Source organism: Cetorhinus maximus, chromosome 24, assembly GCF_964194155.1.
Source record: "Cetorhinus maximus chromosome 24, sCetMax3.hap1.1, whole genome shotgun sequence".
Lineage (NCBI taxonomy): Eukaryota > Metazoa > Chordata > Chondrichthyes > Lamniformes > Cetorhinidae > Cetorhinus > Cetorhinus maximus.
The window spans coordinates 47443697-47456965 of record NC_135902.1 but is presented as its reverse complement, the minus strand read 5'-3'; the positions used below and the strand labels follow the sequence as shown (position 1 = coordinate 47456965).

The window sequence follows — 13269 nt, the reverse complement described above, 5'->3', positions numbered from 1 at the left end:
CTCCATTTCCCCTTCCCCTCCATCTCTCCTTCCCCCCTCCATCACTCCTTTCCCTTTCCCCTCTCCATCTCCCCTTCCCCCTCCGTCTCCCCTTCCCCCCTCCGTCTCCCCTTCCCCCCCTCTCCATCTCCCCTTCCCCTCTCCCCATCCCCCTCTTCATTTCCTTCCCTCTCTCTCTCTCTCCCCTCTCCCTCTCTCTATTAATAGCAGTGAATCTGTGTTGTGAATAGTGCAGCATTGCGATGCTGATATAAACGCCTTGGATCTCCTCACCTGCCTGCGAAAAAAAAAACCCCACAAATCAGTAGTTTTTAAAAAAAAATTACATTGAGTGCAGCAAAATAAAAAACCAAGCGGCTGTGAATTTGGTGTAGCAATGTCAGTGAAACAGCTCAGATCCCCATCCTGATTTGGAGGCAGCTTTCACGGACTGGAGGTCCCCTAGTGACCTCCCCTATCAAACCACACGAAATAAGAAACCTTCATATCACCAGCATCTTGTTTTTTTTTTAAAAAAACGCATTAAAATAATTGGCAGCCTCACTCAGTGTTGGTGAATGCGCATGTGTTAGCGGCACTAGGAGCTGCAATTGTCACTGTGTGTGGGGGGGGAGATAACATCATCTGTTTTAAGAGCAATGCAAGTTTGCCGAGAGGGTTCTTGTTGAGCCCACCCCCCTCCCCCCATTCCATTCATTGACATTCATCCAGTCGCAGTCATTCCATCTCTTTGCCACCGAGAGAGTGCAATTTCCTCCATTTCATTCCCACCTACAAACCAATTTCAGATTTTGGTTTCTTTTTTAAACCAAAAAAAAATGAGCCCCACCATAAACTTTGCAGCGTTCCCTGAATCATTCGGCATCGTTTTCTATTTCGAATACAGTCGCGGTGGGGGTGGGGTGGGGGGGGGGGTGGGGGTCGCCCTTATTCAGGCAGCGAGGGTTGGGGAAGCTTTGGGTTCAGTCGCTCTGCACTTGATCACTTGGTGAAGCAGTGACATTCCAAGATACGCCAATGACATCATCCTCCTGCCCAACAGCAGCACACCAAATTGCACTCTTCGATGGGTAAAGGTTGCATTGGGAACTGCGCTTACAACGTGTTTGTGAGTGGGGGGTGGAGGGAGGGGGGTCTGACATGATAAAACTACCTAACGCTGGAGTTGACAGGAAGAAAGAGGAGATTTTATGTGAAAATAACATGACACGAATCGACTTAAATCTAAATTAATTTGTGGTAGATGTTGCTTCATTTCAGTGGGTGCTGGTATAGTGGTAACGCCACTGGGCTAGTAACCCTGAGGCCCAGGCTAATGCTGTGGGGATATGGCTCCACATCCCATCACATCAACCAGTGGAATTTAAAATTAAATTAATAAGCCTGGAATTGAATCTGTAATGGTGCCTGTGAAGCTATCATCAATTGCCATGAATCTGGTTGGCTTATGCCCTTGAGGGAAGGTTCCTTACATGTGACTCCAGGCCCAACAGCAATGTGGTTGACTCTTAACTGCCCTCTGAAATGGCTTAGCAAGGCATTCAGTTCAAGGGCAATTGGGGGTGGGGTGGGGGGGGCGGGGGGGTGGGGGGTGCAACAAGTGCTGGCCTGGCCAGTGAAGCCCACATCCCATAAAAACATAAGCTGACTACTTCCCCACTTTAGCGCCTCATTCAACGTCAAACAAGCTCCTCGAAACACGGAAGGATGCTGTTCGACCTGCTGTGCTAGCTCCAGTGAAAGCCTTGGAATGTTTATTATGTTTAGAGATCCTGTATAAATGCAAAAACTCCCCCCCCCCCCCCCCAATTTGGTTGATGTTTGTGGAATGAGAAGATTTATTGGGGAATACTGCTCTTGGGTTGATGTCCTGCACCCCCAGGCAGTTAACACCTATTGGATGGGGGCAGCCAAAACCCTCTAGGCCACAGCCTATTTAATAATATAATTATTGTGGCATCACTCCCCTACAAATTAAAAAGTCGACTAAATATATCAATAGTGTGCTCCCCTCGCTCCACAGCTGGATAAATAAAGGAATTCGTACTGCTCATGTACTTTAGTTGCATAAACAAATGTGTGCTCATAACCTGCGATATTTACACATGAATCAACATGCCTGTCCTGCGTCACAGTTACATAAATGCTACAATGGATTTTTTAATTGTATTAAGGTCACACCAGCTTGGCAGTGTTTCTCTATCCAATCTCCGTTTCTCAAAATTCTGCAAAATTTTACAATTCATTATTAACTATTTCAAGAATTGTCACGGAGTTTGTACTATACATATTGGTAGGATTTGATAAAATGTGACCTATAGGCCTAAGGAGAATCCTCTGATTTGACAATATTCTGTGTCAGTATTGGACCCTGTCTTGAACTACTTCAGGTCCCACTTCCAAATGGGCCTCACTGTCTCAGTTGGCCTGAATCCCATTCTATTCAGGCTCAGGGTGAGCTACAGACACTTTCCAATTCAAAAGTCCAATAAAAAGCTCAAGGCATGGAATACATTGCCTGTGTTCCTATTGCTCTCTGATGGAAGGTAGGAGCATTCTGGGAATACCCCAAAAGGATGGAGTGGAGCATTCATATTGAGAGCGGAGAGAGGAGTGGGTTGTTTGGCTGGGTGAAATGCCTTGGGATGGGGTGTGGTGTGGTTTTAAATTGGGGGCAGGGGAGAGCTGAGAGTGTCATGGTCCCTGAAAATAGATTGATGTAATTTTTCCCAGTGTTCCTCCTTGGCTCATATGTTCAGCATGGTTAACTTGAGACGCCATCCAAAACTCTGCTGTCCATTTCTTAACTTCCCCTATCACCCCTGTGCTCGCTGACCTACACTGGCTCCTGGTCAAGCAACATCTTGATATTAAAATCCTCATCCTTGTTTTCAGGCCCCTCCATGTCCTCGCCCCTTCCTATCTCTGTAATCTCCCCCAACTCCACAACCCTCTGAGATCTCTGTGCTCCTCTAATTCTGACCTCTTGTGCATTCTCAATCATAATTGCTCCCCCATTGGTGGTTGTGTCTACTGCTGTCTAGGCCCCGAGCTCTGGAATTCCCTCCCCCCGCCTCTCAGCCTCTCTACTTCACTTTCCTCCATTAAGACACGTAAAACCTACCTCTTTGACTAAGCTTTTGGTCATCTGCCCTGCTATCTGCTTGTGTGGCTCAGTGTCATACTTTGTTTTGTAATGCAGCTGTGAAACACCAAGGAATGTTTCATTATAGTAAGAACGCTTATTAAATATAAGTTGATGTTGTTAGCATGGGCCAACATTGGAATTTGCTTCTTTTTATTCTTTTCATGGGATGTGGGCATTGCTGGCTAGGCCAACATTTTTATTGCCCATCCCTAATTGCCCTTGAGAAGGTGGTGGTGAGCCGCCTTCTTGAACTGCTGCAGGCCATGTGGTGTAGGTACACCCACAGTGCTGTTAGGGAGGGAATTCCAGGATTTTGACCCAGCGACAGTGAAGGAATGGCGGATGGCCAGAAAGTCAGAATGGTGTGTGGCTTGGAAGAGAACTTGCAGGTGGTGGTGTTCCCATGCATCTGCTGCTCTTGTCCTTCTAGGTAACGGAGATTGTGAGTTTGGAAGGTGCTGTTGAAGGAGCCTTGGTGAGTTGCTGCAGTGCGTCTTGTAGATGGTACACACTGATGCTACTGTGCATCGATGGTGGAGGGAGTGAATGTTTGTGGAAGCAGTGCCAATCAAAAGGGTTACTTTGTCCAGCTGGTGTTGAGTTTCCAGTGCATTGTGGGAGCTGCACTCATCCAGGCAAGTGGAGAATATTCCATCACACTCTTGACTTGTGCCTTGTAGATGGTGGACAAGCTCTGGGGAGTCAGGAGGTGAGATACTCGCTGCAGAACTCCCTGCCCCTGACCTGCTCTTCCAGCTAGTATTTATGTGGCTGGTCCAGCTCAATTTCTGGTCAGTAGTAACCCCCACCCCCCCCCAGGCTGTTGATAGTGGTGGTGGTGTAGTGGTATTGTCACTGAACTAGTAATCCAGAAACCCAGGGTAATGCCCTGGGGACCTAGGTTTGAATCCCATCACAGCAGATGGTGGAATTTGAATTCAATTAAAAAAAACCTGGAAGTAAAAGTCTAACGATGACCATGAAACCATTGTCGATTGTTGTAAAAACCCATCTGGTTCACTAATGCCCATTAGGGAAGGAAATCTGCCATCCTTACCTACATGTGAGTCCAGACCCATAGCAATGTGGTTGATTCTTAAAATGCCCTCTGACAAGGGCAATTAGGGATGGGCAATAGATGCTGGTCTAGAACAAATATGAAGAAAATCAGCGATGGTAATGCCATTGAATGTCAAGGGGCGATGGCTGGATTCTCTCTTGTTGGAGATGGTCATGACCTGGCACTTGTGTGGCACAAATGTTACTTGTTCATATAACACCACAAACATGTCAGTAACATTAGATGCTGATAAATATCCCAACTACATAACATTACAAGAGCAGGCAGACATGTTTAAAAAGCAAAATACTGCCCAAAAAACCAAAATCTGAAATAAAAACAGAAAATGCTGAAAACACTCAGCCGGTATGGCTGCACCTGTGGAGAGAGAATCAAAGTTAACATTTCAGGTCGAAGAGCTTTCATAAGAACTCCTACCCTAATTTGTGTTCTGATGTACAGTCATCAATCTGAAACATTAACTCTGTAGCATAGGTCAGAGGCTGAAAAGTCTGTGGTGAGTAACTCACTGCTGACTCCCCAGAGCCTGTCCACCATCTACAAGGCACGAATCCTGAGTGTTAAGGAGCACCTCCCACTTGCCTGGATGAGTGCAGGTCCAACAGCATTCAACCTCAACAGCATGCGAAGCATACAAAGCAGCCTGCTCGGTCAGCACCCCATCTGTTTCTTCAACATTCGCTCCTTCCACCACTGACACACAGTGGCAGCAGTGCATATCATTTACAAGATGTACTACAGCCACTTGCCAAGCCTTCTTCAACAGCACCTTCCAAACCCACGACCTCTTCACCTAGAAGTTCAAGGGCAGCAGATGCATGGGAACACCGCCATTTGCAAGCTCCCCTCCAAGCCACATTTAACTACATCAGCTCTCCTTTCCTGTCAGTGGGTCATAAACCTGGAGCTGCCTTCCTAACAGCACTGTGGCTGTGTCCACACCACATAGACTGCAGTGGTTCGTGAAGGTGCTTTACCACCACCTTCCCAAGGACAATTAGGGATGAGCAACAGATACTGGCCTTGCCAGCAATGCTGACATCTCACGAAAGATTGAAAAAAAGGCACTTCACAGGAGCGCCATCAAACAAAATGATACACCAAGCCTTGTAAGTAAATACTAGGACAGCTGACCAAAAGTTTGGTCAAAGAGGGAGGTTTTAGGAGCAACTTAAAGGTGGAAAGAGGTTAAAGGAGGGAATTCCAGAGCCTCAGGCCAAGGCAATTGATGGCCGGGCCAGCATTAGCATAGTGATGAAAATTAGGGATGCACAAGAGGCCAGGAAATGAGGAACACAGAGATATCTCCAGCGGCTATACGGCTGGAAGCAGTTACAGCAGAACTTTAGCTATTTTCAAGCTTATGGAAGATGCAAGGTGGGGGAGGCTGGCTGTGGGAGCATGGGAATTATTGTGTCTGAAGGTAACAATGGAATGGATGAAAATTTCGGTACCAGATGAACACGGGTGGGGCCAGGGACCAGTGGTATCACTGAGGCGCAAGTCGGCAGTCTTGACGATGGAGAGGATGTCGGGTTGGAAATTCATCTCAGGGTCAAATAGATCTCCAATGCTGTGAACAGGTTGGCTCAGCCTGAGAGAGTAGCTAGGGAGAGGGATGGAGCTGATGGTTAGGGAATGGTATTTGTGCAGGAATGAAGACAGCGGCTTTGGTCTCCCCAATATTTAATTGGAGAAAATTTATGCTCACCCATTACTATCTAATGTCAGACAAGCAGTGTAAAGCTAAAGGTAGTGGAGGAGCTGAGAGAGGCAGTGGCGAGGTAGAATTGGGTGTCATCAGCTTCATGTGGAACCTAATGTGTTTTCAGAGGCAGCATGTGGATGAGAAATAAGAGGGGGCCATGGATAGAAGGTAACACTGCAGGAGCAGGAAGGAAAGCAATTAATATTTTTTTCGAAATGTGTAGCTGCTGCTTTGTTTGGGCTAAATGCAACAGTTACCAAATACTTGTAATTTGTTTAAGGGAAAGTTGGCCGGGGCACACAAAGAATTCCTCTTTGAATAATGCCAGGGAATCTTTTATTTCCACCTGAGCAGGCAATGGGGCCTCAGTTTAATATTTCAAACAAGTAAAGAGACCATTGTCAGTGCAGCATTCCATCAGTCCCGCACTGAAGTGGCAACCTAGATTGTCCTCGAGTTCCCCATAAAATAAAAAGATTCTCTCCTCCTCCTTGCCTGGAACTACTTTAGTCTTTTTTCTGTCTTCCACTTGAACTGATTGTCGCTCTCTCCCCCTCCCGCCATCTTTCCTTTTAGACACTCTTACCCTTCTTGTCCCTCTATTTCTGTCTCTGATTCTCACTCTTGTTCTCTCCTTCTGTTGTTCTGTAAACCTTTGCTGTGTCTCATCCAGCGTGTGTCTCTCTCTCTCTCTGTGTACCTCTCACAGACTTACTCTTTCTAGGGGCGGAATTTTCCATGCCCGCTGGTGTCAGGCGTCATGACGGGCGTGAGCGGACAATATGGTGGGAAGGCCAAAAATCGGCTTCACACCCGTGGTGAAAGCAGTTTGCAATCGTCTGCTCCGTCTGTCAATGGCGTTTCCTGCCACTGAGCGTCGGGAGCTTAATTGTAATATATCTGCATATTATTATAAGCTCGGCTTGCCGGAATCATGCCCACTCATCCGAGCACATTGATGGTCACAACTGAACATAAGCGACAGACAGCACCACATCACTTTAGGGGGCTCACGGGCAGTTCTCTATTTACGAGACAAGCCGTAAGGCGGGGGTGGCTTTTCAATGGCTGCAGGGCCAGGGCTTGGTTGGGGAAGGGGGAGAATTGGCCTCAGCCAAGGGAGAGGCTGCAGGGCGAGGGCATTACTGGGGACCGGTGGGGGGGGGGGTGGGGGGGTGGTATCCCAATATGTGTGTGTGATACATGTTGATCTGTGCATGGCCTCAAGAGGGTGAGGGCTGAGGAGGCAGCCTGTAGAGGAGATGAGACTGGATGGAGATGTGAGGGTGTATTTGAGAGTGAGTGCGTGGTAATGTCCCTTGAGCTGGCAGTGAGTGAGATGCCAGTGAATGTGTGATGGGCTTGAGTGTGTGAGTTTAGAGCAGTAATCTTCACTATTTTTCAAGCAAGGGCCACTTTAGCAAAAAACCTGCAGTGTGAGAGCCACATCGACTACTAAATTATCATTGCTTACTATTCCAGTAACTCAGTTGGGCCAAAAAAATACACAACATCAACGGTTGAATCCCCTGCTAATTCTGTGATGGTTGCTATGGTAATATTACTGTTCTATACAACTCACATAGAAATACTTATTGGTGCACATTGTACCATGTGGTCAATGTGACATGTAAAGAAGGCTGGCTTTTTATAGGCTCAGTACACATTTTTAAACGTTAAAATAAAATAAATAGGAATATAATGCTGGGCTGGGCTCTGGCTCTCCGCGACCCTCTGAAGATAAAGCGATTACTGAAAATGGATGAATGGAGTCGGGGAACTGTACTTAGTGTCGATGGGAGCTGTCACTGGCTTGAGGGCCTTGCAATGAAGGACACTGGTTTAGAGTGATGAGATGGCTGCCTTATCCTGGCAGCACAGATGAGATCATTCATCCGTTTTCTGTACTGGATGGCCGACCTCATCTGTGCAGCATTGGCACTGACCACCTCTGCCACCACCTCCTAAGCTGGAGTGGCGACACTGATGAGCATCCTGGGGCAGAGTTGGAGATAGAGGACATCACGGCGGGCTCCAACAGTGTCCAGAAGGTGTCCCAGGGATGTGTCACTGAACCTGGGGGCTGTAGTCATTTTGCCTCTTGGGGCTATGTCTTCTGTGCAGCAGGTCCTAGGCTGGAAGCACTGAGCCCTGCACGCAGCTGCACTTTACACATGGCGCCCGGCGTGAGGAAGCAGCGAGGTGATGGCGTGGCGGGCGAATCACAGGCCACCCACCAACGAAATGGCGTGTTTCCTGGGAATGCATAATTAATGAGGTGGCATTGGAATGATACGGTGTGAAAGCCGCCATTGCAGCCAGTGGGTAAAACATTCTGTTTCCCGCCCGCTACCGCACTTAGTGCAAATCTGGGACAATTCCGCCCTAGGCTTCTTTGTCATGCTGTCTGGATCTCTCAGCCTGTACGCCACTAGGATCTTTTCTCTCTTCTCTCCCTTGACTTTTCCTTTCACAATGGATATCTGGAGTAGAGTGGATGCTCTAACTTACTTAGATTTAGCTCCTGCAGTCCCATGCGGGACAGTGAGGGCAGCAAGACTCCACCACCAGCCCTGGCCCATCGCAATCTCTTTTGGTCCAGCCCAGGCGGTGTCGCACTCTTGAGGGTCCTCCATAAACGTACTTTTGCTAGGTCTTCTTTGGCTGGCCCTGTCTTCTTCTCCTTCCATCTGGTGGTGTCCATTCTACCGCCACTCTGTGTCGGGAGGTGAAATACGTGTTCTGCCAGCCTCAGACATTTCTCCGTCACAATGTCCTGCAGGCGCCTCTGTTGCACTTCTTCATTGTCGATACTGTCTCCCCATGTGATGCCCAGGAGCTTACGTAGGCAGCGCAGGCGAAAGACGTCCAGTTTACCTGACAACTTTGCTGTTCTCTTCCGTGTCTCGCTGGCATAGCTTCTGCTTGGTATTACTATGGACGTGCAGTGTTGCAGCTTCATGGCCGTGTTGAAACTCTAGGCCCTCTGAAAATAGCCACTGTGCTTTTGTCACTGCTGGGCGCAGGAAAGGATGAATTGATTTGTTTTTATATGTATGTTCTAGGCCTGTGCTCTAAGCCCATTGAGTCCAGCCTTCCTTCCACTCCATTCCAGCCAGGAGACTACTGCTTCTGCTCGCTATCACACAAGAAGAGCCAAGCGATGAGACTGTTGCCTGCGGCGATGGTTTGTAAGGCCAATGATGGCTGGGACCACAAAGCACTGACAAAGTGCAGAGGATGGAAGCAAAGTTTAGATCTCCAAAACTGAACGTAGAGTGAAATCTAGTACTTGTATCGTCTCAGTAGAGCAGCAATGTGTCAGCTGTGGCTCAGTGGCTAGCATGCTCATCTTTGAGTTAGAAGGCTGTGGATTCAGGTCCCACTCCAGTGACTTGAGCACACAATTAGGCTAACAGTCCAGTGCAACGCTGAAGGAGTGCTGCAACATTAGAGGTGCAGTCATTCGGATGAGACATTAAACCAAGGCCCTCTCAGGTGGGTGTAAAAGATGGCATAGCATGTTTCAAAGAAGAACAGGGGAGTTTCCCCTGATGTTCTGGTCAATATTTATCCCTCAGCCAACAACACCAAAGCAGGTGACCTGGACGTCATCATGTTGCTGTTTCTGGGAGCTTGCTGTGTGCAAATTGGCTACCGCATTTCCTATGTTATAACACTTCAGAAAGTACTTCAATGATTGTGAATGACTTTGGGACATCCTGAGATGGTGAAAGGCGCTATATGAATGCAAGTCTTTCTTTTAATAGCTATTCCTTAGAACCCATGTTTTTATCTCCAAGTAAATGTTACAAAAGAATAATCCTGAAATGTTCTGATCATTTCAATAGTGAGACTTCCCTTTGTGTCCATATTGGGAGGGATGGATGCCTTTTAGCACTGGCTGCCTTGCTGATGCCTTCTGGCTGAGGAGAGGTGGTGGTTGCAGTGAAGTCCAGGTTTCGAAGATGTGATAGTTGAGGCCTGGAGTCAGGGTCCGACTGAGGTGAAGCCTGTGCCTATGTTGGGATGGAGCTAACTCCCTTTCATTCGCGCCTGTGCCCTCAGCTGCCTAGGCCCAAATCTCTAGGATTCCCTCTCTATACCTTTCTCTCCTCCTTTAAGACTCCTTAACTGCTCTTCAACCAAACTTTTGGTCACTTGGCCTAATATCTCCTGATGTGATTAGGAAGACAACTGGAATGTTGGTGTTTATTGCAAGGAAATGGAATATAAAAGTAGGGAAGTTTTACTACTGCTCTACAGGGCCTTAATGAGGCCACAATACTGTTCACAGTGTTGGCCTCCTTATTTGGGAAAACATATAATTGTGTTGGAAGCAGTTCAGGGAAGGTCCACACGACTCATTCCTGGGATGAGGGGCATATCTTTTGAAGAAAGGTTGAACAGGTTGGGCCTATGCCCATTGGAGTTTAGAGGAATGAGAGGTGATCTTATTGAAACATATAAGATCCTGAGGGAATTTGATAGGGTAGATACCAGGAGGTTTCCACCTGTGGGAGAGACTAGAACCAGGGGACACAGTTTAGGAATAAGAGATCTATTGTTTAAGACGGAGATGAGGAGAGATTTTTTCTCTTAAAGGGTCGTTGGTATGTGGAATTCTCTTCCCCAGAAAGCTGTGGAGCTGTGAATTTATTCAAGGCAGAGCTAGGCAGGTTTTTGATAGACAAGGGAGTTGAGGGGGGACAGATGGCAAAGTGGATTTGAGACCACAAGCAGATCAGCCATGACCTCATTGAAAGGCAGAGCAGGATCGAAGGGCTGAATGGCCTACTCCTGCCCCTAAGCCCACGTTCCTGTGTGGTTTGGTGTCGCGTATTATTTGATAATTGCTCCCGCGAAGCACCTGGAGATGTTTTACTACATTAAAGGTACTATATAAATATGAATGTAAGTTGTTGCCGAATCAGGTGGGGTCCTTGGCAACCACGGGTCATGCCCCACATTGTCTTACATGCTTATGCCAGAATATTGAAATGCAAAATGGACATATAGCGGAATAAATAATTGATAAATTTGATCCGTTTTAAGACCGAACTTACACCTGTGCGCTCACTGTCCCATTTCGACACCAGTATGCCGCAAAGTGTCAAGTCTGTATTTTATGTCAATGTCAATAAAAACTAAAAGTGCTGCAAAAATTTTCCTTGCACATTTTTTTTGTCAGTTGATTTTTGCTGTGTGGGCTTCAGTTATTAATTGCTGCACGCTCGCGTGTTGATACCTCAGTGTGTAGCAACTACATTCCACTGGTGTTCCCATCTGTCATCAAGAGCTGGCTGCCCTGTCAAGATGTCCTTTACTAATCCTTTGAGAAAGGATCTTGTTCTCTCAAAATACATCTTTCTCGCCTGCAAGAAGCAATGATGCTTTTCGTAACAATTTTGAGCACTGTATTCCACGCTTTAAGGCTGGCAGGTAAACTGTCTTGAATAGTTTTGATTTTCTCGTGCAGGTGTACCTCAGTCGGATAATTTAATAGCTTCTTTGTTTTTAAAACGTGCCTCCATTTGTCAAGCACGCGGCAGATAAATTCTTCCTGTTTTATTGATTGGCGTGCAAGCTGGGTTTTGTTGCAGAGCTGGAACAGTTCTTCAAATTACTGTCGTGACAGTTGGAGCTAGTGTGATCAGGTTGTTGCTGGCCAATAGGCTCATACCTGTTGACTCTGCTCAATATTCTCCAACGCTCCTCCTCCGATCAGTACACCCACTGAATTCCTTGAGCATTGAGGCGTCTAGCGGAGCACTTTGATTCTTCCACTTTTATTCCCCACCAGAGATTCTTCAATATGACTGTTCATGAGAGTGTACAGACACTGCACAACTTAGTGCAACTCTGGAGTTGCTGTTAAATAGTATGTTATATGGGTTTTGAAACTTGTTGAAGGGAAACTTCAAGGAGATAACAGGGATTCTGCAGGATAAGAACTCTGCACTTTCTGCCTTTGTCCACTTGTTTGCTGTTGCTGTGAACTAATGAATATTTTACACAACGTTCATACTATTGACTTTTGAGTAGGCAATGTATCAAACCTTGGTTAGATCACACTTAAGAGTACTGAGTACAGTTCTGTTCACCATGTTATAAAAAGGATATATTGGCATTGGAAAGGATGCAGAGAAGATTTACAAGGTTAATACCAGAAACTCATGGGTCTATGTATCAGGCAAGGATTAACAGGCTGGGTCTCTTTTCTCTTGAAAAAAGAAGGCTAAGGGCAGAGCTTAACAGAGGTCTTTAAAATTATGAAAAGTTTTGTTAGTGTGGATACAGAGAGAATGTTTCCTCTTGTGGGGAAGAGCATAATTAGAGACCGTTAATATAAGGTAATCACCAAGAAATCCAATAAGGATTTCAGAAGAAGCTTCTTTACTGCAATTGTGGTGAGATTGTGGAACTTGCTGCTCCACAGAGCTGAAGAGTATAGATGCATTTTAGGGAATAGAGGGTTACAATGGTAGATTCAGATGAGGAAAGATGGGAGGAGGCTCAAGTGGAGCATAAATACCAGCATGGACTGGTTGGGTTGAATGGCCTGTTTCTATGCCGTGTATTGTCTGTATGTAAATCATTTTTCAGATCTACAGGGAGTGAGTCCCCAGGAGCAGAATTGGTCTTTGGAGGAGGCCATTCTCTATCCACCGCCCCATCAAACAGTGAATTCCAAACCCTAACCGCTCAGCGTGGAAAAGATTTTCCTCATGTCATCTCTGGTTTTATTTGCCAATCACCTTAAGTCTGCATTCTTTGGTTAACCGCCCACTTGCAATTGGAATGTTTCTCTTTATTTACTTTATCTAAAACCCTTCATAATTTTAAATACCTCTATCAAATTTCTTTTTAGCTTTATCTCCTCTAAGGAGAACCAGCTTCTTCAGTTATCAATGTAATTATATTCCCTCATCCCTGGAACCATTCTCTGCTGCACCCTCTTCAAAGCCCCCATATCCTACCTAGAGGGTGGTGCCTGGAATTGAACAGAATGTTTCAGTTGGGGCCGAGCTGGTATTTTATATAGGCTTAGCATGTACTCCATGCCTCTACTTATAAAGATCAGGATCCCATATGCTTTAGTAACTGCTTTGTTAATCTGTCCTGCCACATTTAAAGATTTGTGCACAAATACTCCGAGGTCTCCACGTTCCTGCACCCCCTTTAAAATTGTATCATTTAGCTTGCATCAGCTCTCTTCGTTCTTCCAACAAAAATACTGTTAGTTCAGGAGAATGTTAAAAATTCCAAGGCACTCTTGGAAGAGTAGAAGGTTCTCCCAGTGTCCAGATCAACGGGCTGGATATTCATGGA

At 46.3% G+C, this 13269-nt stretch overlaps 1 protein-coding gene across 5 annotated transcripts in view; it reads left to right on the top strand.

The window, feature by feature from the left end:
- Positions 1-13269, top strand: part of aatkb (apoptosis-associated tyrosine kinase b) — a 302389-nt gene that overhangs the window by 713 nt on the left and 288407 nt on the right. The gene's annotated exons all lie outside the window — the stretch shown is intronic.